General features: G+C 37.8%; 1 protein-coding gene across 6 annotated transcripts in view; it reads left to right on the forward strand.

Annotated features, from left to right (window-relative positions):
- The window catches only part of TENM2 (teneurin transmembrane protein 2), a 3,238,122-nt gene that overhangs the window by 2,048,639 nt on the left and 1,162,234 nt on the right, over positions 1-27,249 (forward strand). For all 6 annotated transcript variants that reach the window (XM_063604288.1, XM_063604290.1, XM_055112852.2 and 3 more), the window contains one exon: positions 3,043-3,157. The gene's annotated coding sequence lies outside the window, so the exon portion shown is untranslated. The remainder of the gene's footprint in view (positions 1-3,042; positions 3,158-27,249) is intronic.

Genomic DNA, 27,249 nt, shown 5'->3' on the forward strand with positions numbered 1-27,249 from the left:
CACTGCAAGCTCCGCCTCCCGGGTTCACTCCATTCTCCTGCCTCAGCCTCCCGAGTAGCTGGGACTACAGGCACCTGCCACCACGCCAGGCTAATTTTTTTTTTTTTTGTATTTTTAGTAGAGATGGGGTTTCATCGTGTTAGCCAGGATGGTCTCGATCTCCTGACCTCGTGATCCCCCCATCTTGGCCTCCCAAAGTGCTGGAATTATAGGCAGGAGCCACTGCGCCCAGCCTCATTTGAGAAATATTGATGATGCAAATAACAAAACATGGTGTGAGTTTGACAGTTTGGACAGTAGTGGATTTTTATGTGACTCTATTTCACTAATCATAATAAATATTAATAATAGCTACTTTTTATTATGTGCCATTGTGTTAAGTGAATAATCTATATAATCTTTACCACAACCCTTTGGGTTAGATATTATTATTATTGTTATTATCCCTATCTTGCCCAGGAGGAATCCAAGGAACACAGAGGATTATAACTTGTCTAGGATCATATGACTGTTAAGCGTTTTTGTCAAGTGTGAAGACCAGGCACTTGAGCTGTAGAGCCTGGTGATTTAATCCTTACACTGTACCCAGTGTACTACTGTGTTCACTGATGATGCTTGGTTTGTCTTTGATATTTTAGCAGCGGGCTTTTAAATGTTTTAAATTTATAATTATATTATATAGAATAATTAAGCACCTAACATTTTTCTATTGCCTAAAATGGACAGTTGTCTTATTATAGTTTTGTTACTATAGATAATTCTTAACTTATCTTTCGACTAAATTGGTGATCTAGCTGAGACAAGTATCTGACCGTACTACAGGTTCCTCTGCACACACGTCCCAGATGAAGTTCGGTGACTTGTCCAAGGCTTCACAGTTAGTCGGCGGGAAGGCACGCAAGCCCTGTGTGCTTCTATTTGTCAGGCATAATTTTTTTATAAATTTGTACTATTCCTAATTATAAAGGTAATTTTTTAAAAAATTCAACCCATTGGTGGAACTCCTTCAAAATATTCTTGCAATTTTATTTAGTAATAAAATTGTTAAATTGTGGCTCTTAATAGCATTACGAACTAATATTCAAGAGAGATTAAAGGATCAGAACTGCACAAGTGAGTAAACAGACTTGATTATAAGGACATCTAATTATTCCAAGGTAGGATATAATTAAGTGCTAAAGCTGTGTGATATAAAGACAATAAAGGCTGCAGTGTTTCTAAGGAGGGAATCAAAGAACCATATTCCTTTGCTGGGCTCTGCTTGCCAAGTTGAAGACTTGAAAAGTAAAACAAAAACAAAGCAAGTTTACACAAGGTCTTATAGTGTTGTCTAGTCTTGTCAATTTGTCTTTTAAAGACACATAATCTTGACTAGTCAATCCTATACCTACCATTCTCATATAATCATATACCAAGGTAGCATATTAATAGTAAGGAAGTAGCTTAAAAAGGAAAGCAAAAATAGATGGTAATTATCCTTTGTTGTGTGCCAGAAGCATCTTCTTTCGATATTACTGAATTTTGTATGGTAGGCATTGGCTTCCCATTTTACAGATAAGAAGATTGAGGCTCAGAGGATTTCAGGGACATTGAATGAGGTTGTGCTTATTAGTGAAGGAGATATCCAAATCCTAGTGTGCTGTGGTTTTAATTCCATTTTCCCTATTGAATTTTGACAAATCGCCCCCCCGCCCCCAACCCCCAACCGTCTGGAAAATCAGGATGCTAGCACTCAACGCTTTTATTCCAGATTGCCAGGTGCCTTTGTGGAGGGTAGAAGGGCTTCTCAGAGTGGTTGGGAAGATGCAGCCATCAGTCTTAAATTGCTGCTTGACCTTGTAAGGAGGGTGTCTAGGAATATAGCATGCAGCTGTGGCTGGACAGGGGCACTCAAGATGGGTTCAGCCAAGCTTGCACTTCCCAGCTCATTAGAAAATCCCATACACTGCCTTGGACAGGCCAGACAAGGCGGGGCTCATTGTGTTGACATGTGGAGGAATACATTTAGCATCCAAGATGAGAATGACTTGAGCAAAACAGAGAAATTAGAGCTAATTGTTTTCAATTATTGTCACTCCCTCTTTATCAAGCCCTCTTTTTTCTTCCACTTTCTCACTGTCCTAGTTTTAGTTGCCAGAAGAGGAGGAACTTAGTGAGTCACTTAATGATGTCTTGGTGTAGCTTAGTTTGATGTGTTGCCTTTTTTGGCCTTGGTTGGTGGGGAGGGCAGGGAGTTGCTTTGTACAAAGTCATCAGTCATTAGGAGGTGAGCCCAACACGTCTGTTGATGAAGTTGAGACATGTAGCCTTGGAATGGTGGTAACAACAGTGACAAGGACAGCAGACATGTACTGGAGGAGTATTACGTGCCGGGCAGTGTGCCAAGTGCTTTCACGGAATTTTATATTTTATCTTTGCAACATTTCTATGAAATAGGGGCTATTATATTCCAGTTTTTAGATGATTAAACTTATTTGCTCAGAGCAAGTTCTGTTGGGATCACTGGGACCTTCCTGTTATATGATATACCCCACATGCTATTGACAATGGTATTAGCCAGTAAATATTTAAATTTAAAAGTCAGCAAAATCATGCTTAAGTTGTATGGATGAGCAAACTGTACATTTTAAGATGAAATAAATTATTTGTAAATCTGAAGAGCAAACATAAGGTCTGTGTATTGCTAGAAAAATGCATTTGAACTATTCTCTCACTCTAATACTGTGTATTTCTGCATTTGTAGTATAAACTGCATCATCTTTGAAGGATAACAAATAGATATTCTATAATTGTGGTAATGTATCTTAATAGAAATAGTGTGCCATAGTCAAAGTGACTTAACTAATCAATATGTTTTATACCATATTTTACATTCCTCTATTGAAAGATATTCTTTAAGAGATAAGGTGTGCAATTTAGTTCATTTAGCTCCTAATTCCAACTTTCCTACATTTTGAAGATGTATGGTATTTATTTGCATTTTTTTGGGTTTGCTTTATGTGCTTATTTTGGTCTTACCTATTTTCTTTTTCATTTTAACAGTTACGTCCAGCTTTTTAATTGCCTAAGCAGTCTGGGGCTTGCTTCGTCATTTGGCTTTGCTGTGGAGCACTCCTGTAAAGCCAGCTGAATTGTCCATCGAAGATCCACCCTTTTGGTGAGTGGAATCATAGCTACAATTTTGTGTTTTGCTCTGCCTCAAGTTGTGTTTGCATTGTTGATCAAAGTGCTTTCATACAGGGCACAAAATAGGGCTTTTCCAGCTCTGTGCAGAAAAGGATTTTCTTTTTCTTATGGACAAAAGTAATTTGTACTGCCATTTTCTGTCTTTGAAATTTGCTATTGTCTCTCCCCCTCCCAACCCAATTGAATGACTTTACACTTCTTCAGTCGCATATCTGCCTCTTTTCTACCTGGATAGATCCCCCTGTGACTCCCCGCACCTCACCCCACCAAATAATTTTGTCACCACACTTTTCTTATTTGCTATCTTCACATAGAAATAAACTGTGCTGGTTGTGATTAGCTAGGCTACATAGCATCACATCCTAGAGTGCAAAGGCCTTTTGGATGGAAAAACTTGGCCCTCTTGATCTGTTAAGTGTTGTTAATCTATACAGGCCATAAGACAGAAAGCAAAGAGAAAATCATTAAGCTTTTCTCATGTTCCCGGTTAAATTGTTTCTGCTTTTATGGTCCCTGAACTGGTGTTCTCCATATATTTCGACGTCATCTGGCCCCCTATATCAAATGTTTCTCTCAGGTTCTTTCTTAAGACACCTACAACCATTTTCCCCTGGTCCTTTGCTGTTTAGATCTTGCTTTTATCTTTTTACAGATCAAATTCTGCCAAGATGGCTCATTTTGGGGTGGAACAACTAAAGGGTTCTATAAGGACCATTAATGCACTATGCAATTTTAATTTGAAGTCGGGACATCTGACTTAGCTAGAACATCAGCTACAGCATATTTTTAGTAAATTGAATATGTATAGGACTTTATGGTAAAGGATAAGGTGTAAGAGAAGATATTAAAAACTCATAAGTAATTAGACAAACCAGTGGAAAATAGATCTGGATTAAATCCTTTTTCTTCTTTTTTTTTATTCTTGATTTCTAGCAGAAGTTTTTCTGCAAAAGTGAGACATTAGTGAAGACTATGTCTTAGGTGTCCGAGGAAGTAGAAACGGTGTTAAGGACAGGGTGAAGACATGAACACTCTCATGATGGAGGTGTTCATAATACAATAATCAGCCTGGTTGAAACAGTCACTTTAGAAAGTACAGAAGGTGCAGATTATATAATTCCTGAATGGGAATCTCATGAGGCTGTGGTGACAATTAAATGAGATGATGCCATAAAGTACCTAGTCCAGTATTTAGACAAATAGTTAGGGATAAAGGAACGTTGACAGCAGTTCTGGCTCCATTTTGATGGCGAAGAAATTGACGTCCAAGCAACATGTTTTAAATCTACCTGTCTACCACGGCTAGTTTTCCACATTCTTCTTGCTGGCTCCATACGTTTTCATGGGTGCGCGGCCTGAACAGGGAGAATCTTCCATTAGAATGGTAGCGGTTCTGTTAGGATTGTATTGTGCTTTCCTTCTGATACAGGCATTCAATTTAATAAGCAGTGCTCAGCACACCTTACCCTTCTCTGAAGAATAATTGTTCCCAGTGTCTTGGAGGCCAGCTTCAAATTGGCTGTGCAACCCTGCCTTGGTTAGAAGGCAAGGTGAATAGTTCACAGACCAGGTGCCATTCTTTCCTGGAAGCATCCCCTGGTGCCACTTGCTGTCGTAGAAGCTTGGGTCTGTTTTTGCTATTGTTCTTAAGGAACTCTAACCAAGTGGTTAGGAAATCCATTATAAATGCAGAGTTGTCAATTTTGGAAGAAATAGGAAGGCGTATGGTGAAACAGACCCAAGACTCTGGCATATCCTATGCTAACCCATCTGTCCTCTCCCAGCAAGTAACAGACCAGAAAACTGCAGAGTTAGAGAGAGAGAGAGACAGTTTCATGGGGGAGAACCTGGTAGAATGGAGCCTGCCATGGAGAATGAAGCCTTTGTTGAGGCTTCCTAGAGGGTTTCCCCATTATACCCAACAACCATCCCTTATCTTCCTCTTGGTCGTTCATCATCCTAACCTCATCATCTAATTTAATCTTCTAACTCAGTTTTCTGGTAAAATGTGACAAGACGGTTTTTTGGTGCAAGGTGATTGGGAAAGTAGGTAGAGGATGGTAAGGAATGGCATGGGGATGTGGGAAGAAAAAGGAAAGGCTACATGGTGCTGGGAACTTCCTTGAGAATAAAAGCAAATCTTAGAATCTCAAGTTTAGAGGATGAAAGCTTGAGCAACTTGCTGAAGTTCTCAGGTGTTTTACAGTGACCTGGCTGACAAGCTGGCCTGCACATTCATTCAATTCTTTCATAACGTGTTGCCGTCATGTGATACGGCAGTATTTTCATAATTCACTACTGCAACCAAAAATGTTTCGAATTATGGCTAAATAACAAGCCAGTCATTGATGCAGGGCCTGGCTTGCAGAAAACTACTACGAAATTTTAGAAGAACTTCCTCGTGCTAACTGCCTGGCATTACATTTCATTGAACCTGTTTTCAAGAAATACCCACCTACTTGCAAAAGGGCCCTGCAAGGCTTCTGCCCTCTGCTGCTCATTTAGAGTGTCATTCTGAGCTCTAGTAGAATAAATGAGAATAGCTTTGCCAGGCAATAAGGGGCTTTATAAACATAAGCCAGTCTTTTCCCAGGTTTTCAGTTCCCAGACCAGCCCTGGCTCTTTCCTTTTCAGGTAAGCTTATGCCCGAAGTTTTAAATGCCATTCTCTTTGCTCTTTAAGAGGCAGTATCCTAAGGTATACAGCTTTTCTGGCCAGGGATCTACCTTAAACATAACATACAAAAAAATCAACCTTTTGCTTAATGAAGTTGTGTATAGAGTGGTTTTTATTCCATGTTGGATTCAGAGAAAACACTAGGTATAAATGTAGATTCTTATAGTTCTAGGGCAGCCGTACCTACTTTCAACCAGACTAGGATGAAATGCAGGAAGTGCTTCTTTCATCATCACTAAAAATATGATTTTTGTCTCTTTCTCACTGTTTAAAATATGAAGATAAAAGAGAAAGACAGTAAAAAATCATAGGAAAAAATCCTAATATTTTTAAAGATTGCCTTTGATATGAGCTAAACAAAGCACATATTTTTCAATATTATTAAAATGAAACCATACTTTAGGGAGAAGTTTGAAGAAAATCAAGAGACCTACATAGGGAATATGTTTTAGGCAATGCATCCTGCTGTGGCGTGATGTGTGGATTTAACTCCCTATCAGTAGAATACGAGCTGACATTTTCACTTTTCTTCCCATTTAAATGGTTCATAATAGTCGCTATATACTAAATATATAAGTGACCAAGTCTCTTTTAAGAAATAAGATTAACGCATTTTTCTCTAATATAAAATCCATTTCCATATAAATACTTAAATTATTAGCACCCCCCTGTTGAAAGTATTACACTGAGCTCTTTCATCCTTTTCATTTTCTGTCGGCATAGAAACGCCCTTTAGTACTCAAAAGCTAAACTTTAAGATGAGTGGATTTTGAGCTGTTCTTCTTTTTTCTTTTTTTGACAGAGTCTCGCCCTCTGTTGCCCAGGCTGGAGTGCAGTGGTGCAACCTTGGCTCACTGAAACCTTCATTTCCCAGGTTCAAGTGATTCTCCTGCCTCAGCCTCCCAAGGCATGCACCACCATAGCCAGCCAATTTTTGTACTTTTAGTAAAGACAGAGTTTCACTATGTTGGCCAGGCTGGTCTTGAACTCCTGACCTCAAGTGATCCACCCTCCTTGGCCTCCCAAAGTGCTGGGATTACAACCATGAGCCACTGTGCCTGGCCTGAACTGTTTTTTAAACTACACTATATGCACGTCATGCAATACTACATATTTCACAAAATATTTTGTTGGAAATGTAAAGAATAAAATAGAACTTAGTGTAACTAGAACTAATATAGGATGCCTGTGGTGTTTAAACGTAACAATTATCATGGGAAAATGGAGAAAGGAACAGCTATTAAATATATGTCATATACCATTTTTAAACTTTTTTTTTCTTTTTAGCATAAATTACGTTATTTAACCATCAAAAGTAAAGTCTTCTTTAATCCTGAAAACTGAGGTCCCAATAGGTTACATATCTTGCTCAAGTTTGTACAACTAGGAGGGAGGAAAAACGTATTTTGTCATTCAGTCTGTTACTCCAGATCCTAATCCACTGTTTGCACTTTTTGGACAAGAAAATAATGAGATTATTCTAGAAAAAGACATACATTATCATAAAGAATATGATCGGATAAGCCATGATTTAGTAAATTAATTATGTATTTTTAAATTATGCCTTGTTTGTTTAAATTCCCATTGTCACTTATGCTGAAGTGAGAATAGTGTGCTCATTTATGTTTGTCAACTACCATTGGGTTGTGGATTTTGGTTTACAAACCTTTTAGTGTATGAATCAATAAGGTATTTGTAACATGAACTAAGAAAAGTAATTATAAAACATTACTGAAAATTTTAGGTTGCTCATTTGGAAAACTGAGAGGGAATCTCTTTGAATGGCTCACTTTACTAGTATAAAACAGTTATAAAAAAGGCAACGTAGTCCAGAGGTGTTTGTTGTATCATTGGAACTATGCAAACCAGGAGAAGCAAATAGAACAGAGTTTGGGCAAAATCAAGCATTTTAACTAGGTGTTGAGAAAATATAAGAAAAATAAATTATAAATCTGTTTTGACTAGAACACTAAAAGATAAATATTAGATGTTAATTTAATAGAAATTAAATATAATTATATATAATATAAACTATAAGTAAGTCAAAGGCTTATAGTTAAGGTTGAGTGGGTATGTTTATGTGTGTACATGCATACCATACTCATGTCAATAGAACATGGGTTACAAAAGTGGGAATGTTGGGCCAGGTGCAGTGGCTCATGCCTGTAATCCCAGCACTTTGGGAGGCTAAGACAGGTGGATCTCCTGAGGTTGGGAGTTCGAGACCAGCCTGACCAACATGGAGAAACCCTGTCTCTACTAAAAATACAAAATTAGCCAGGTGTGGTGGCACATGCCTGTAATCCCAGCTATTTGGGAGGCTGAAGGAGGAGAATCTCTTGAACCCGGGAAGTGGAGGTTGCAGTGAGCAGAGATCTTGCCATTGCACTCTAGCCTGGCCAACAAGAGCAAAACTCTGTCTCAAAAAACAACAACAACAACAACAAAAAGGCACGTTAATAAGGAGTATGGGTATAATATTACAATCATATAGAGAAAGTAAATAAATACCTTTAATTCTTGTTATTCCCAACAGTCATGTTCCTTAAAGTCTCTGTGAACACAAAATTAGCGAATACAGAACTATTACTCCTCTGGGAAATAGAGTTAGGAAATGGCAAGCCTCTGGTCACAACATTTTCATCAAAAAACCAACAGATCAATATACAACCTTGCTTTTTGTGTGCTTCTTTTTAAAGACATCTTATTGAATATAAACTATTGATTTCTTAACATTGCAGTCATGGTCAATACACTACAACTCTTGCCTGAGAAAAGCTTCTCCAACACAGCCTTTTTGTGCTTAGGATCTCTAGACAGCACTGCAGTACCATGCTTGGGGGCCATGTTAGAGAGCAATATCACAAACGCACAAAATATGAAAAACGTGGGACTCCCTAGAGAGGGAAAAAGACACTTGTTTGCAGTGTGAGAGCTGAAACAACAAGGCAGAGGGTCACCTTGTTACACCTCAGCTGGAGCATGCATGCTGGATTATTCAAATATTTTGGCCCTCTGCACATGTCCATGAATGACCGAGAAAGTGCTATTAGTGTTCATTTTGGTGTTTCAAATAAATTTTAGTCCATGGGCAAATTCACAAACATGGAATCCACAAATACAATGCCTCTCTGTCTTTGTCTCTCTGTCTCCCTCTCTCTCTCTCTCTCTCTCTCTACGTATATACATACATATATGTATATACACACACACACATTTTATATATATATTATATATTATATATAACATTATATATATATATATATTTGGGACAAAGTTTTGCTCTTGTTGCCCAGGCTGGAGTGCAATGGCGTGATCTCGGCTCACTGCAACCTCCGCCTCCCAGGTTCAAGAGATTCTCCTGTCTCAGCCTCCTGAGTAGCTGGGATTGTGGGCATGCGCCACCATGCCTGGCAAATTTTGTATTTTTAGTAGAGACAGGGTTTCTCCACATTGGTCAGGCTGGTCTTGAACTCCCGACCTCAGGCGATCCACCCACCTCGGCTTCCCAAAGTGTTGGGATTACAGGCATGAGCCACCACACCCGGCCTAATATATATTATATTACTATATTTTATATACATACATAATAATATTAAGACAGCTCACATCGGTATGTGAAATGCCTTAACATAATTTTTGAAGTGCGTTTATAAAGTTTATCTTCGAACTTCTTGCTAAACAAAGCCCAAATTGAAATGTGTTCCTTTGATATATCTATGTTGCCTAAATTGAAAAGAAAGTGCCATAGCTACTTCGAGGAAACAAAGATTTCTCTAATGCTTAGGTCTGATAGAAATTTTTCACCTGAGCCTTCACATGAAAAGATGTTGTAATACAACCAGTATCATCTGTAAACTAAATCCAGCAGTGGGCCTTCTACAACCATGTCTTAAAGTATGTTCCTGATGACAGTATAACGAACATAGTTATATGTGGATTAAACTGAAGTTCAGACAGACAGCTTTTCATTTGTCCTGCATGATCCAAGGTTAAAACTTGAAATAAGTAAATGTTGCGTATCTTCCTGGTTACCTTCCACAAATGCGGCATCTTTCATTTGTAAATAATTTTTATAAGTTGAGTAGAAGATAATTGGGATGGGTGTCTACAATATTGGTCTTCTCTTTGGATGATTAAGTAACATGTTTTTAATAATTCATAAATGCTAAGATATTGGTATTGGTCTTCTAGGCAAATTATCAGAGATGTTTTTTCTATTATCCTTTGTGTTGGTGACGGTGTGGTATGGAGAATTACTAATCGCTCTTTATGGGAACAAGAAGTGCTGAGGACCTAAAAAGGCTTACAACTTTTGAACCTGTTATTATACATTTAACATTTTTTGCTAAGAGAAGAATCAACACGGATAGAAAGATATATTTCAAAGATGTTCCTGAATGAATGATTTGAAATAGGAACAATTTCTTCCACTCCTTCACCTTGGCACTGTGTGGTTGCATTTGTGCACACTTACCCCACCTCTGTGTGGTCTTGCTTCTCACAGCTGCTCCTGTGATTCTCGTGGGAAGCCTTTCCTCGGGATGCTAAAACAAATAAACAAATGAATGCATAAATAAGTAAATAAATATATAAAATAAAATAGAAGCAATTTGAAAACAACCTAGAATTCTACAAATAAGGGCTTGATTAAATAATGACATCCAAATGTCGAAGTGCTATATATTCCTGAAAAATGTATCTTCTCAAAGAATATGTAAGAATATGAAGGCCGGGCGCGGTGGCTCACGCCTGTAATCCCAGCACTTTGGGAGGCTGAGGCGGGCGGATCACGAGGTCAGGAGATCGAGACCATCCTGGCTAACACGGTGAAACCCCGTCTCTACTAAAAATACAAAAAATTAGCCGGGCGTGGTAGCGGGCGCCTGTAGTCCCAGCTACTCGGGAGGCTGAGGCAGGAGAATGGCGTGAACCCGGGAGGCGGAGCTTGCAGTGAGCCGAGATCGCGCCACTGCACTCCAGCCTGGGCGACAGAGCGAGACTCTGTCTCAAAAAAAAAAAAAAAAAAAAAAAAAAAAAGAATATAAAAATACCTTTCCATATTGTTTTTAAAAGAATGCATAGCCCGATGCCAGTATAGTTATATTAAAAATGTACCAAAAGAATACTTTTTATAAAAGGGCAAAAAGGACATACCAGAAAATGTTAATAGTGGTTATTTCTGGGAAGAGAGGTAATGGAGCATTTGTATTTTCCTATGCTATTTTTTTAGTATATTTTTCTGACTTTCTACCATAATTTTATGTTACTGATCACATATTAGCATATGATACATTCTAATCAAATTGAGAAGTTTATCTTGGATGTTAAGCCATTCTACCCCTACCAACAATGTAGATATATTATTTTTATGAGAAAAAATTAATATCTTCAAGCAGAAGATGGTGCTATTTATATCAAGTATTATGGACAGCCAACATAAAGGGGAAAACATATCTTTAGAAAACAAAAGACATAATATTTTTTCACTTGGTATTTATGATCATAAATACCAATTTTATGATCATAGATCAAGGTATTTATGATCCAAGGTATTGCTTCCTGGGTATTGCTGACATAACCTTTCTCGTTTCATGCCATTATTAACTTAAAAATTAATCTACTGAGTGTTCTTTGTGTGCCTTTTAGGAGAATATAGTGAGTTAAATAATATAAATGGTTTTTAAAAGTTTCTAAGCCTTTTTTTGCTTTTTAAAAGTTTCAATTACATTGGAAGAACTAGTTGGTTCTTTAAAAAATAAATAATATGAAATTCAGAGGAAAGAGTTATTGTAGTTATTATTGCAGGCAGAAAGCAAAGGAGAAAGCATCTGAAAGAAAGAATGAATGGTGCAGAATGAGCTGTAAATAGGGATTTGCTAAGCACACTGCAGAATAATAAGGCCTGCTTATTGAGGGCCTATTACATGCCAGCTACTGAGTTAGACATTCACTGCAGCCACTTCAAAACATTGACCAGGATGTTACACAGGAATTGATATGATCTCACTTCAGAGATGATATTAGACAGCCTCCCAACCTTACACGGCTAGTGAATGGCAGCAGAAAGATTCAAAGACCACTCTTCTGTTCTTTTTCCTACTTACTGAGTCCTCATCTCAGGCACAGAATGTTTATTTCTTGCCTCTTGTCGTTTCAGTTTCTTCTGCAAAATTGTGTTAAAGTGACTTGCCCAGGGTTGCAAAATAAACGGTCAAGCTGGGAACAAGGTCTGTTTGACTTAGAGCCTGGGTTTAATCTGTGACTGCTCTTAAACTCGACAGCTCTATGAGTGTAAAAGTGCTTTCCTCATAGTGTGTTAGGAGAATCAATTAGCATTAATGTGTGAAAGTGCTTATAACAAGGCTGGGCATAAAGTGAACATTCTATTATCATGTTTTGTTCTTCTTCTTATTACTACTATTATTACTACAGCATTATTACCAGAAGAGCAAAATGCATATCAGTAGTGGTATGGGAGGACATTTAAATGATTAACAGAATAGGGAGTTTTTTATTTTGTATTTCATTTTATTTATTTATTTTGGGATGGAGTCTCACTCTGTCGCTCAGGTTGGAGTGCAGTGGTGTGATCCCGATTATTGCAACCTCCACCTCCCGGATTCAAGCAATTCTCCTGCCTCGGCCTCCCAAGTAGCTGGGCATACAAGCGCTTGCCACCAGGCTCAGCTAATTTTTTTTGCATTTTTAGTAGAAACGGGGTTTCACCATGTTAGCCAGGCTGGTCTCAAACTCCTGACCTCAGGTGATCATAGAATGCCCGCCTTGGCCTCCCAAATTGCTGGGATCAGGCATGCACTGCACACAGCCGAAGTGAGATATGCTGTTTTCAAATTTCTTTTGACACAGTCAAAAGATACTTCAAGAAGAGTATCTTAGTTTGCAACTACTACGACTCTAATAACTCTCTTAAACCTGCTAATACCTCTATTTTAGGAAAAAAGTAGTAGGTTCACATACAGAACTTTTATTAGCCAATAGTTTCTAGTTTGAAATTAGGAGCTTTTTAAAAATTAATTTATTTTTACAATTACTTTCTATTTACAGTAAATAATACTGTTTTTAAAATGTTTAAGTCTTTTATAATTGACTTTTAAAATAATGTTTTAAAAAATAATTTAAAAAAATGTATCAAGATCAACACAAATAATAAGGAATAATGCCAGTATTATTAATTGTTGGTGGCCATTGGGAAGGCAATGCTGGAAAGACGGTTGGGAAATATTGCAGTATATGAAATTGGCAAAAAAAAAAAAAAAAGCAAACTCTAGGGAGCAACCACTGTGACCCAAAAGAAAGATTTACATAAATAATTTGTGGGAGATAAGGTGGGTAAAACTCTCTTTTTTTTCTCCTTTCACTAGAAAGCAGTGCAAATGTGTGAGACTCAAGCAGCACTGGTCCGTTGATGCTTCTTGGGGAAAACTCTCCCCTAAACCACAGCACTCAGATGAGGGTTATGTGTGGCCACTTCTTCTGTGATTTAAATTCAAGGAGGAAATCTTTTTGGACTAGCCAATTTTATTCAGGTTTCTCACCTTATGAGTCTGTACTCTGGGAAGACAACCACCATATCTGGCTTCCTTATTACTAAATCTCCACTGCTTCACCAACTGCTTGGGACATAATAGGTGATCAATAAATAGTTTTTCTGGATGAATGAGTAAATTCTGTCCACAAAGGGTCCTTCACTGAGCTTGTTTTAGATTTATGTGATTACATCTAAGAACTTGGATGGGGCTGACATAGGAAAAGGGAATTAATTCCAAATTTAATAGATGTATGACCTTAAATGAGGCCAGCAGTGTCATTGCAGAAGTGCTTGGGAGACCTGCCACTGTCAAGTGAAATGCCGGTAGCACAAATTGAGATATTAAATTGATTCAAGAGGTCCAATGCACACATGGATATCACTCCTGGGAAGACCATTAGGGGCTTCAGGAGAGGAAATGTTACTGCCCACCAAGTTTCCTTGAAGGAACAAATCAGTTTGACTCATCAGCAGTCTTTATGGATTGCCAGCTGTGGGGCATTCCAGAGCAAAAAGATTATGCCTCTGCATAGTGACACTGCTATTTTAACAGGACACGGAGCAGGATGATTCATGAGACAAATAATTCTGTTCTAGACTGTGTGTGTGCATGCATGTGTGTTCAAAGTTAAGGATGTCAAGGCAAATATTTCAGAAAAGTTACCTGAGGGTGCTACTCTAGCCCCCTAGGGCCTCCTTGTTCTATAAATCACATAGTGAAGGTCATCAATTTAGATTTGAATGTGTGAAATTAGCCATTTATAAGATAGTTCTGCTGTTGGTGTGTTTCCTAATTTGGGTATAAGAAATGGCAGTGACTTTTTTTTTTTTGTTATAGATAGTTTGTAACCAGAGATGCCACATCACACTTTCTCAAGTTCCTTGAACAGTGATAAGATGAATTTATCAAACAAAACCTCTCTGCCTTTGCTGAAAAATATTTTGAATGTGTATTTGTGTACCCAAGATTTTGGCTCTGAAGACCTATAAGCTCAGTGTTTTGGGATTGCTTTGAAAAGCCATTTTAGTTATATATATATATATATATATACAGATCAGATTGAGAATTTTCCCAAAATGTAGATATATTTTAGACTAAATGTTGAAATTCAGTAACAGCAACAACAGCAGCAACCATAACAACAATAATAATACATTCTGGAACTTAATAATAGCAAGCACATGGAGACCACGTGATATCGTGGGCCAACTCCATTAAGGATTAAACATACATTATCTCATTTAATTCCCACAGCACTCCATGGTACACTATGTCATCACTTTGGCACTCCCTTAAACTTCTGTTACTCAGCCAGCCTCACCTGACTTTTTTCTCAGCTTCTATCTCCTGCATAAGCAGAATGCAACAGTGAAATAGCAATATTTTCCGGCACAACTCAGGGTGGCATGATGTTTATTATAAAGCAGGAAGATCTAAATTTGTTTAGTCCATTGGCGTTATGTCAGTATCAAAGCCCTAATTGATATAATGCATGACAACTTTCTGAATAAGTGACACCCACTCAATGAATGTCTTGACCAGATACTCCAGGGAAAAAAATACTACGATACATACATTTTTGTTAAATAAGGCTGTTATTCATGTTACCTATGATGCCTTTAACATTAGGGCCCTAGTACATAATTTGCCCAATTCAAATGATAGAATTATTTATTATCAAATTTGCAATTCCAGATCTCCAAATTACTCTTTTGCATCCTTGAAGGCTACCTGAAGTAATAAAGAAATTCCTCTGCCTTTGAGTGACTCCAAGAGACAATGTAAAGGCAAGACACAGCAGCTTCATGAAAGCTCAACATAAATTTGAATATGCTCTGAAGAGGGGGCAGTTGTCACCATGGTGATTTTATTCTTTCCTAGATTGAGCTCAAAATGAAAGGGGAGGAGTTTTTAAAGCAAAGATGCTGAAATAGGTGAATCAAAAATCTGGATAAAATTTCCAATTGTTATTCAAAATACAGTCCTTCGTTTGATGTTTGGAGCCTATATTTGGGATCAGATACTCAAGATAATGATTGTTAGGTAGCCTGAGAGAGTGTACTTCTATTGTTAGAATATTGTTAGGTAATTGCAAAGCTATCTAATTATTATTAATATTCTGCTAAAAATGATTACACTGGCCTTTCCTCCACTAACATTACTGACTGTTTACTATTCACTAGGCAATATGTAACATTCTTTGCATGCATTATTTTATTTAATACTTATAAAAATCTATGAGATAGATGTTACGGCTATTCCCATTTTAAAGATGAAGAAACTAAGGTTTATGCATTCATAGCAAGCATTTTTATAAGGATACATCACTGCAAAAGAAGTCTGATTCAAAAGCTCCTGTCTTTATGAAGTTGTGTTTTACTGGTTTGTCTAGATCACACAGCTCCTAAGTGGCAGATATAGGATGCAAACCCAGGCTGAAATTATTAAACTCTATAATAAATAATGTTCAATGCCTATGTCAATAATCTGTGATTTTAGAAGTCTTATTTAAGATTGGACATGCCTACAGGTCAAAGTTTTAAGCAGTACAGGTAGGAAGGCTGCTGATGTGAGCCTGGAGTGCTCACGGCGATCACTACTCTTGTATTGATCACTATGAGAATTTCAGGAATATGCTACCTAGGATACAACTTCTTTCCAATCACATGTTACCTAGGAGAAGTCTCACTAGACCTCTGACAATTCCTGTCACCCACAACTGAAGGATGATTCTATTCCAGTTGGGAAGGGCCTTCTCATAAACTGAGAATATGAAGCAGAGATTTATCAAAACCAACCCTGGCTGCTGTTACAGTGACAGATGTCACAGCTAGACCGCCCTCAAACAATCCTGGAATGACTCTTCAGAATTCTGCACATGCCAACAGCCATTTTCAAACACCACAATTTTTTGCTTATGTTCTCCCTCTCGCTTTCTATGTGACCTTCATCAGCAAGTCCTTTCCATGGCACCTCTGGTTTCTGACTTTCAAAATTGGAAAGAACAATTTTTGCCTCTTAGAGAAGTCGCTGGGATTCTGGGACATGCGTATCTTGGTGAAAGTTAAGCAGCATTTGGGAGTCTTGACCCTCTTCCTCATGGCCCCGAGGTCCTAGTGTTTTTCAATTCTGAAACAGAGGTCAAAACCACCTTTCTTTGTATCTTCGTAAATACTCAGGAGAATGCCTAGCCAATAGCTCCATTTCCCCTGAGGAAATGCATAGGAGCCAGCTGCTAAGTGCTGGAGTTTTCATGCACCTGTTTGTTTATTTTTTTAAACGTAATTGGGAATATGCCTGGAAGCATGAGTCTATTTCTCCAGTGCACTCTAAGCAGATTTAGGCGTACAGAACACAATCACAGCCTTGTATTGTGCATCTATTGCATCTGTAGTTCTCCAGTTGGTGTTCTGCAAAGATAAAACGATCAGAAAGTGCCCGGAATGCAAATTTTAAATGGGGAGATGAGACACTAAAAAATAACCAGGAACATTAATTAAAAAACCAACATAGTAATCATAATCCCTTATCAGGGACTATAAAGCTTTTTATCAGTGTTTTTCAATGTTGGCTGTGTTTTAATATCATCTAGGAAACTCTAACACACACACACACACACACACACACACACACATACACAGTGCCTGGGCTCTACCTTCAATGATTGTGATTTAATTGATCTGGGGTGGGGTCCATATATCCATATTTTACAAAAGCTATTCAAGATGATATGGTGCAAGCTATTCAAGATGATATGGTGCAGACCTAGGAGCCACCTCAATGCCTACATTTCGCCCTCCTTTCTGTGCACCTGCCCCCATGCCCAGATGCTGTGGTCAACTGCCGTGCCTTGCGTTGGAACATACAAACCTCATGCCTCCTTTAGAGTCTTTGTTCTATTTTGTCCCTCCTATAAAAATGTTCTTTACATAGATCTTTGCATGGCCTTTCCTTCTGTGCCATTTAGTGCTCAATGCACGTCACCTGTTTGCAATCTACATGAGCAGAACTTTCTAGAGTTGTACAGTTAACAAGACGGGTGGCCATAAACTGTAGCTCTGCCTTCCCTGACACTTGGCAGTCTTTCTGGTTACTCTTAAATCAACTTGTTCTATTATTTCCTCTCCAAGTTTTGAACTGAAACCAATTTGTTTATCAGATTTTTTTTAACCTCCTACAATTAAAATTCAGGGGCCAAGAGACCAGGAACTTCCTCTGACTTGTTCAGTGCTATATTTCTAACACGTAGAATAGTACCTTGCATACAATAGGTGCTCAGTTAATATTTGTTAAATGAATGTTCTGTGCGTGATTCACGGAGCTTAGAATCTCTGACCTAATGCAGTAATATAAAGTAGTGGGAGTTCATGAGGATATCTTAATAGCAGAGACACGAGTCTGAGTAGATTTCAAATAAAGAGAGCATATTGGGAGAGTGTTTTTTATAGGTGGAGCAATATCTCTTTTTTTTTTTTTTTTTTTTTTTGAGACAGAGTCTTGCTCTGTTGCACAGGCTGGAGTGCAGTGGCACAATTTTGGCTCACTGCAACCTTCGCCTCGTGGGTTCCAGCAATTCTCCTGCCTTAGCCTTCCAAGCAGCTGGGACTACAGGCGTGCGCTACCATGCCTGGCTAATTTTTGTATTTTTAGTAGAGACAAGGTTTCACCATATTGGCCAAGCTGGTCTCAAACTCTTGATTTCGTGATCCACCTGCCTCGGCCTCCCAAAGTGCTGGGATTACAGGCCTGAACCCCTGCACCCAGCCATGGAGCAATATCTCTTAAGAGCTGGAGCAAGTCATGCTCAGAGTGGAACAAGCTAGTTAGCTTGGCTGGGATGACCAAGCTGTAATTATTAAAATTAATTCAATCTCATTAGATAATAAAGTCATCCAAAGTGAAAATAGTCCTGTATTTGGAAATAAATCACAATTGGGTCTAAAGCAAATGTCCCTAGTAATATGATGATACCTGACATGGAGAACATACAATGTCTCCAATTCTCACTAAAAGTTAGAAAGTGTTCGGGCGCGGCGACTCATGCCTGTAATCCCAGCACTGTGGGAGGCTGAGGATGGTGGATCACCTGAGGTCAGGAGTTCGAGACTAGTCTGGCCAACATGGTGAAACCTTCTCTCTACTAAAAGTACAAAAATTAGAGGGGCGTGGTTTTGGGCACTTGTAATCTCAGCTACTGAAGAGGCTGAGGCAGGAGAATCGCTTGAACCTGGGAGGCGGAGGTTGCAGTGAGCAGAGATCGGGCCACTGCACTCCAGCCTGGGTGATAAGAGCGAGACTCCATCTTTTAAAAAAAGAAAAGAAAAGAAAAGAAAAAAAACAGTTAGAAAGCTATTTATTTTTTAATTAATACTCACAGAAAACTGAAAAGTAGCTAATACCAATAATGATACTAACTACTGCCATTTATTTAGTGTTTCCTTCTTTGATGGCATTGCATAATGATATTCAGTACACCATTTTAACCCTCACAGAAAACTTAAGAGGTAATTAATATTCACAGTTTACCATCGATAAAAGTGAGACTTGGAAAAGTCAAGCAGTTGACTGAAGTCCCACCTCAAGTAAGTGGCTGAAATGAGATGTGAGCCCAGAATGAGGAACTCCAACGTTTCTGCATTCATCCAAAATGCTGTACCACTTTATTTAGACGCAGTTTCGTTTAGTGAGACCTGATAATCACATGCCTTCCATAATAATTGTATCTCATGAAATTAAGATTTTAATGAAACAAATGGAAAGTCTTCAAATAAAAATTTCTTGTAAACTTTTTCAGTCCAGCATTTGGGGCTAAGAATATGCTTTTGCAAAGAAGAATGTTATAAATAGTGCTCAGGTTCTCAGGCCAGAGAAGCCAAAAATTGTAATTATATTTCTGAACACTTTCTTAAATAAGAAGGGGAAGTAACTTTTATTTTGCATGTTTTTTGCATGATATGGGTTATTTTTAATTACTGTGATAGCATATAACACTTAAAAATAGAGAGACAAAATAGTTTGCTACATTTTAACATGCTGTACTAATATTTAAGAAAAATAGGCAAAACAAATGCCTATTCAATTTTTGGTTTATCCTTAAATTGAATGCTGATGCTTGGTAATGGTTTAATTAAAACAGGGTGAGAAAGACATTTGGGAGATTTTGTATAGATTCCAAAAGAGATTAGGGGCTCTTTCAAAGAATTAACATGGATTGTAATTGTTTTTTATTTTATGTGATTTCATTTAAAACTGGATTTTTTTTTCTTTTTGTGCAACAGTATCATTTCTCTTAAAACATACCAAATTTAGGAGGGGGATTGTGGCAGATATTGAACAGGATGTGTATGCCAAAGATATACCAAAACACAAGTGCATTACATATATTATCAAGCATCAGGAATTAAAGACAGAGGAGAACGGATGAGCAGGAGAGATTTTAAGGAAGAAATATCACTTCGCTCAGGCCTAGTTGACAAGCAGTTCTTGGCCTGGACCACTTTACTTGTTTTTCAGAGTCTAGAGATCTGGACAAAGGAGCTGTAGGTTAGATAGGAGCTCAGCGAGGAAGGGGGTATCAGTTCTAAGGACTCACCAGGCAAGGCTGATCTGCAAAGCCTGGGTGCTCCTAGCTCAGGGGAGGAGCTACTTTCTCTTCACTTATAGAGGATTGACAGAAGATAGAAAAAGCTAATTCCTGTTGAATTCAGGTACCAGTACAAAGAAGGTACCAGTTTCAGATAAACAGCCTCAATTGATATTGAGTGCACAGGTGGGCCTATTTTTCTTTTCTTTTTTAAAAATAATTTATTACTGTAAGAGAAGAATGGTAATAAACCATTCTAGTGTATTTTCTTTAAAAATTGGAGCTACTGCTGGTTTGTTTTTAAAACAAATAGTTAATTCAAAACCAACAGAATTCTTAAAAAAAAAAAGATGGTAGTTGCTTATTTACTTCATTTCAAAGGTTTTTTTTTTTTTTTTAATTCAGTCTCCCTAGCAACAGAGACATCTGTCTCTATTCTCTTAGTCATTAAAGCCAAAGAAAGTAGCTGCTTCAAAAATAATAAAGGCAATTTCTATGAATTGGGTAACTGTTAATTGTTGCCAAGAAATCTTAGTGAGATAATGAGGCATACAGCAATTGACAAAGATCTTTTCATTGATGTATGAGCTTCCAGCTAGCCCATGGTTGTTAACTAATATATACAGTACCATCGATGAGGTATTGTGTGATTCGCTATGTAACACAAATAGAGAAGTGATCTTTACTCCTTCTAATTTCTTTCAGAAGTATGCCTTGCTGTGATTTTTTTTGATTGCTTAGTAACTAATCATACCTCGGGATTCCAGGGAATATATTTGCCCATTACATTTCGTGAAAGGAGAAAGGTTTGAAGCATTCACAAGGGAGATCAATGCAACAAATAGTAGAGTAGTTGGTGGTGGTGTTAAAACACAATATACTTCTTATTTGTGTTGTAGATTCTGTAAAGCCATTTGAGTGAAAATACTTAAAATTGCACTAGATTCTAAAATATATATTGGCATTTGTGCTAAAACTGTTTGCAGGCCCCTTTATAATGAAACCCCAATCACCCTCTGCAATAGCTTCACTAATAAACACAAAACAGTTTTTCAACGCTTTCTGCTTTCCCAGCAGCCAAGGAAGCAAATTATATTAAGTCAGTATTTTTTATTATTGGCCCTATGTTTGGCACATGCCTGGCTGTATGTGAAACTACTGTTAAATGGGAAATAACAGAAGGAGAAACCAAGCATATAGAAGCTGGTTTTTTTTGTGTGAATTTTTTTTTAAATAAGAAAATACAGCTCTGATAACCAGATGTGGAACAGCTTATTGCAATATTGTCCTTATAAGCCTATTTTCGTTTCCTGGGGGCTGGGGGAACTTTTACAAATGCGAAGTGTCAAAAATGCTGATTCTATTTTCAAAATTAGGATATTTACAAAATTTACATATGTATGGATAACTGTCATTGAAAATACAATGGATACTAAAGCCGTATCAATTTTAGCAGAGATTTGAACAAGAATTTTGCTTTTATTCTAGCATGTTGTGATATACTTATAGTACAGATAAGAAATAAGGGAACTAAAACATGTGTTTAACCTCACAATGGCATTTGTTTCATGTCAAATTGCAGGCATATATATAGTCTGGTACATTATACAAGTCATTAAGGCATTGCTGGTAAAGAGTTGGAGAAGAACTTAGAATAAAAACGCAAGCATAGTTAAGCAAATCCTTTTAGTTTAGGGATATTTTTATAATTTGTGCAGTATTTTTCTCTAAAAATCCTCTAAATACAGATATTTCTAGTAAATGCTTATGAATATAAATGAATAAAAGACATTATCTTTAAAAAATTACAGTTTTCATCTGCATAATTTCACACTGTTAAGGTGACAAACTGTTAATTTCCTTTCAAGATGCTTCTAATATAATGAAAGTAGAAAGAATTTTGTCTAACAACCAAGTAGAAATAGACACTGAATAGCTGTTGGTGACTTTTTGTCAAAGTTTAAAAAATGCAGTGTAAAGAAAATCTTGGCACTTGACGTGGCATTTATGACATACTCTGAGGTTCTCAAAGTTACAGTACTGGCTTTTGTTGATCACATTTTACCATATTGTCTATCGGCATGTCATTTAACAGCGGGTTCTGGTGGTGGGCTTGCAATGAGTATCTGCCTCAGACAGAGGCCACATACAGGATTCATCTTTCTCTAAATGAGAGGTTGGGAAACTACAACCTGTAGGCCAGATTTGTCCTGCCCCCTGTTTTTGTGTGGTCCACGAGCTAAGGATTGTTTTTATATTGGTATGTGGTTGAAAAAAATCTAAAGAAGAAAAATATTTAGCGACGTGAAAACTATATAAAATTAAAATGTTACTGTCCATAAATGAGGTTTTATGGAAACACAGCGCACCCGTTGCTTTACATATGGCCCATGACTGCTTTTAAGGCTACGTTGGCAGAGTTGAGTGATTGTAGAGACAGACTGGGCCACAAAACCTACAATATCACTTTAATTATTAATTGAAAATTAATTACAATCTGGTCCTTTCTAGGAAAGCTATCTGACACCAGCTCTAGATTTAGGTTATAGAGTCAGTGTGAATTAAAAGAAAATACAGCTGATATTACAGATTATAATAGCTAATGTGTGCAGGTAACATTTAATGAAAACCATTTTGGGCCACGGATTATGCTACATGTTTTATGTGGATCATCTCCCTCAATTTTCGCCCTATGATGCAGGTACTCTTATTATCCCCATTTAATAGATAAGGTGACAAACCTAGAGAAAAGACTTGTCCAAAGCCCCACAAATAAGTTATGGTGAAGCCAGGATTTAGAACTATGTTTGTTTGAGGGCAAAATCCATGCTTTTGACAACTGCACTATAGTCACTCCTGTAATTATGAGCCCTTACAGATCAGTAAGAAAAAGGCCAAAAGTTCTCTAGAAAAATGAACAAAAGAAATAAGCAGACCTTTCCCCAGTAAGAGATACAAATATCTTCTTTCCCACAGAGCCTTTAATTCGAGGGTGAAGATGTTAGGAATTACTAAATCCCTTTTGGTTTTCTTACTTGGAAGCTCAGATTTAAATTTCTTTTACCCTCATACCATGGTTAATATTCCATGACTTTATCGGGGTCTCCAGAGTTTCTGAAACACAACAATCAAATCTCTGCCCTGGTGTTTCCATTGGCTAGACTTAATCATGTCAGCTAGAAAATATGGGAGAATCCTAAATTACACTAGTGGATTCTCTACGAAAGAGGATTCATTTGGGGGAGGAAAAAAAAAAGTTGTTGTGACAAGAAAAAGAATGCTCCAGTCAGTTCTGGTTCTGGGGCAGAATTCTGCAGTGTTGGGAAATATCACTGCTCCCAGATTCATTTTTATGAACCAGGATTCCACGGATACAAGAGTTCATGGAGAAGTTCTGAAGATTTTAGGTCCTTTCTTCTCCTTCACATATCCATTTTCTTGGTCCTGTGTTTTGTGCCAGGTTGTCTTTGTATGAGCCAGGATTCTAATTTGTAAGCAACCTAAGCAGAAAAGGAACTTACTGGAAGAGTGTCAGGTAGCTTCTAGAATCATTAGGCAGCCAGGAAAACAAGGTTAATAAAGGAGACAAGAAGAGAAGGAAATTTGGCAACAAAAGTCATAGCCTAAGCCCTGCCATAGGTTTGGGCTAGTCGGGACAGCATATATCACTAGTTTTAAGGTTTCCGAATGTTGTTATCTACATCAATTTTGAACTCTCTGTCCACCTTTCTGTCATGTATAAACAGTCACAGTCTTGGATGAGAATAGCCAACTGCACAAGTCTTGGACTTTGTACCTTATCTTACCAGCCAGTGTAGAAAGGAAGCTGTGTGGACTCCTTAGGCTTCCAGAACAGAAGGAAGAGGATTTGGGTAGGTAGAAAAAGTGCAAGTGAGTTAATTACTATATTCTGTGAGGTTCTGGAATGAAAAGATGATTTTCATAGTCCTTGGCCTTAGGATATACTAACCCATAGCCATCAAAAAGTTATAGTATCTCTCATCAGTGGTTCTTGAGCACACATCAAAAAGATGGCTAACTGACCCAGTGGATGACGGGAAATGCCCTCCGCCATCTTTCTAGGAGTATGGAATGGCGATGTCTCAGCTAGGTTTTAACAGACAATAAGAATAAATAGGTAGCAGGGAAGATAATGAATTTCAATTAGCCATGGGCACATGCCTAGTAATTACAAAAATAAAAATGCTGCTAATTTGATGGCATATTTAAAGTTTTAAAAATCATCCTATATGGAGACTTTTATTTTATTTGTATATATTACAATTTTCTTGAGCTATAATTGACATATAATAAACTACACATATTTAAAATGTACAATTTGGTAAGTTTTGCACGTGTATACTCTCAAGAAACCATCATCATAATAAATTCCATCACCTCAAAACTGCCTGTGCCCCCCACTGTAATCCATCCTTTCTTCCACCCCTATTCCCAGGAAACCATTGTTCTGCTTCTTGTTACTGGGTATAAATTTGGGCTTTCTAGAATTTTATTTGAATGTAGTCATTCAATATATTTTTGGGATAATATGTGAGAAGATTCGCCCATGTTGTTGCATGAATCAATTGTTTATATCTTTTTATTTCTCTTTACAATCCTTACAGAAGAAAAAAAACAGGCAGCTAGGTCACTTCTTGATGTCTAAATCTATCGCTAATTTTTTCAATATGTTTATGTAGTCCACTGAGAGTGAAACACAAAAGTCCTCTAAATTGATCATGTTGAAATGGTTTAAGTCTTGTGCTACTTCTCACTGTGGAGAAGACCCGGGTGAGTTCACTGCAGGTTGATTTTCTTATCCCTTTGAGTCAAGAGTCAAATCTAATGTACGGGCTGGCAAAGTCTTTGCAACTCTCAGATCCTGTGATTTAAAATTTGATAAGTTAGTGGATTTCTCAGGGGCAAGTGAATTTCTCTGCAAAATGAATTTTTCTTGAAATTTACTGGGGAAGGTATTTTAGATTTCAATTTAAACATATTTATAAATTCAATAAACATCGTATGGGCTTCTATTGTGTACCAGGCCCTGAGTTGGGTAGCTGAGATACAGAAATGATGAAGACGTGGTCCCTACCTTTGAGGGATTTCTAGTACAACAGGGGTGTATGGTTAGAAAAGTATATTATGTACTCTAATTCACAGAACTGTTTATAGAGCACTTATTGTATACTAGGTCCTGAGCTGGACCCTGTGGAAATGGCCACCTCCCTCCAATCACAGAGCTTACTTTTTAGTGGAAGAGGCTGATAATGAGAAATTAAGCACATACATGAGGAGAATGACCGTAGATGTTATGATGGAAATGAACAGGGTGTTCAGATAGTAATTTAGAGAGGCCATTTTGTAGAAAGAATCATGACCTGCTTTGCAGAGGAGCAAGGGGGTTGGGACAAGAGTATTCCAGGAAGTGCACAGAATTGCAAGAACAAAGACTGACATGGGGCAGGGCTGGCCTGGGCAGTGGAAAATAAAGAAGGGGGATTGGGCTGGGAAGAGTGACCAAGTGAAGAGGGACTTGAGGTGACAGTGGAAATGTAGGAGGGGGCGGGCGGCAGGAAAATCCTGTAAGTCGTGGCCCAGCCATAATAGAAAGTTAGTGTTTTTTGTTTTATTATGTATACCAGGGAACCCCTGGAGTGATTGAAAGGACAGAGTATCTGAGTTTTTATTTTCTATGTTGTAATTTTATTTTTTAAATGAACTCACATTAACATAAAAAATTAATAAATAAAACACCTACAATAAAATCCATAGATCTTAAGTGTTCAGTTTGAGTTTTGACAATTGTGTATACCTAGGAAACCACTACTCAAAACAAGATACAGAGCATTTCAACTCAAAGAAAGCCTTCCTTTTTCTTTTTTTGAGACAAAGTTTCGCTCTTGTTGTCCAGACTGGAGTGCAATGGCGTGATCTCGGTTCATTGCAACCTCCGCCTCCTGGGTTCAAGTGATTCTCCTGCCTCAGCCTCCCAAGTAGCTAGGATTACAGGCACCCACCACCACGCCTGGTTAATTTTTGTATATTTAAGTAGAGATGGGGTTTCACCATGTTGACCAGGCTGGTCTTGAACTTCTGACCTCAGGTGATCCACCTGCCTTGGCCTCCCAAAGTACTGGGATTACAGGCATGAGCCACCACGCCTGGCAAAGCAAGTTTTATTTTGCCCCTTTGTTGTGTTTGTGTGTTTCATTTTATTTAATTGGAAAATAGTAATTATATATATGTATATTTATGGGGTACAATGTGATGTTTTGATACGTGTATACATTATGGAATAAAATAAAATCAAGCTGATACTACATCTATCACCTCACATACTTATCTCTCCTTGTTTGTGGCACAAACATTTAAAATCTACTCTTAGCAATTTTGAAATGCCCTTTTCTGATTTATGTTTTAAATTACCCCTGTTGAAAATTTGTAAAGGATTCATCTCCATATTGCTGTCTAACTTAAATTTTCTTTGACTTCTCTCTGACCGTAACACATTTTTAGAGTCACTATACCCTTTACGGTGGCCCCAATGAGTCCCTTACCACATACCTTCTGATCTGATCACTCTCTTTCCAGGCTTTCTTAAGTATTTTATTTTCCAAGTCACTTCCTTCTGAGATTTCAATCTCTCCTCTATTCTGCCTGGCCAAACTCTAAACATCTGACCAGCCTCATTTCAAATCCTACCTTTTCATAAAGCCTGATGCTTATAATTAAGCCATTCCAGACTGGTCTGTGTTCTCTGAATTCCAGCAGTATTTCTCAGTTGTTCCTCTATTGAGTTTTTATGTATACAATCTTGGGAAGGAGTAAAGAGAATTATACAGCTGTAATGAGAACTGATATACTGAGTAATGTGGAGAAAATAATAATGATACTAACAGATAGAGGAGAGGCAGGTACATTCTATCTCAATGTAGCCTTGTCATTTTCAAACGAAAGTCTCATGCAACATGTGTAGACCTGGCCTAAACACATTTCGGTCTTGGTTTGGTTAAACTGCTGAAATTGTTTGGTTTTTCTCTTTATCTTGCACTGTGAGTCATGTTTGTCCGTGATCTAGTCAGCCAGTCATGAAGCCTTACACACTCCAGAGAATGCTGGATGCCTTTCTGCCGGGTTCAGACTTCACTGTCTGCTGCGTTGTCATCCATCTAAATGCTAACTATTGTCTTTTCTTTCCCCACCCGAGAGAGTCAAACGCTCAAGGCATTGGCTTGTCAGTGGTGGGTG

This window comes from Pan paniscus, chromosome 4 (assembly GCF_029289425.2).
Source record: "Pan paniscus chromosome 4, NHGRI_mPanPan1-v2.0_pri, whole genome shotgun sequence".
NCBI classification, from domain to species: Eukaryota; Metazoa; Chordata; class Mammalia; order Primates; family Hominidae; genus Pan; species Pan paniscus.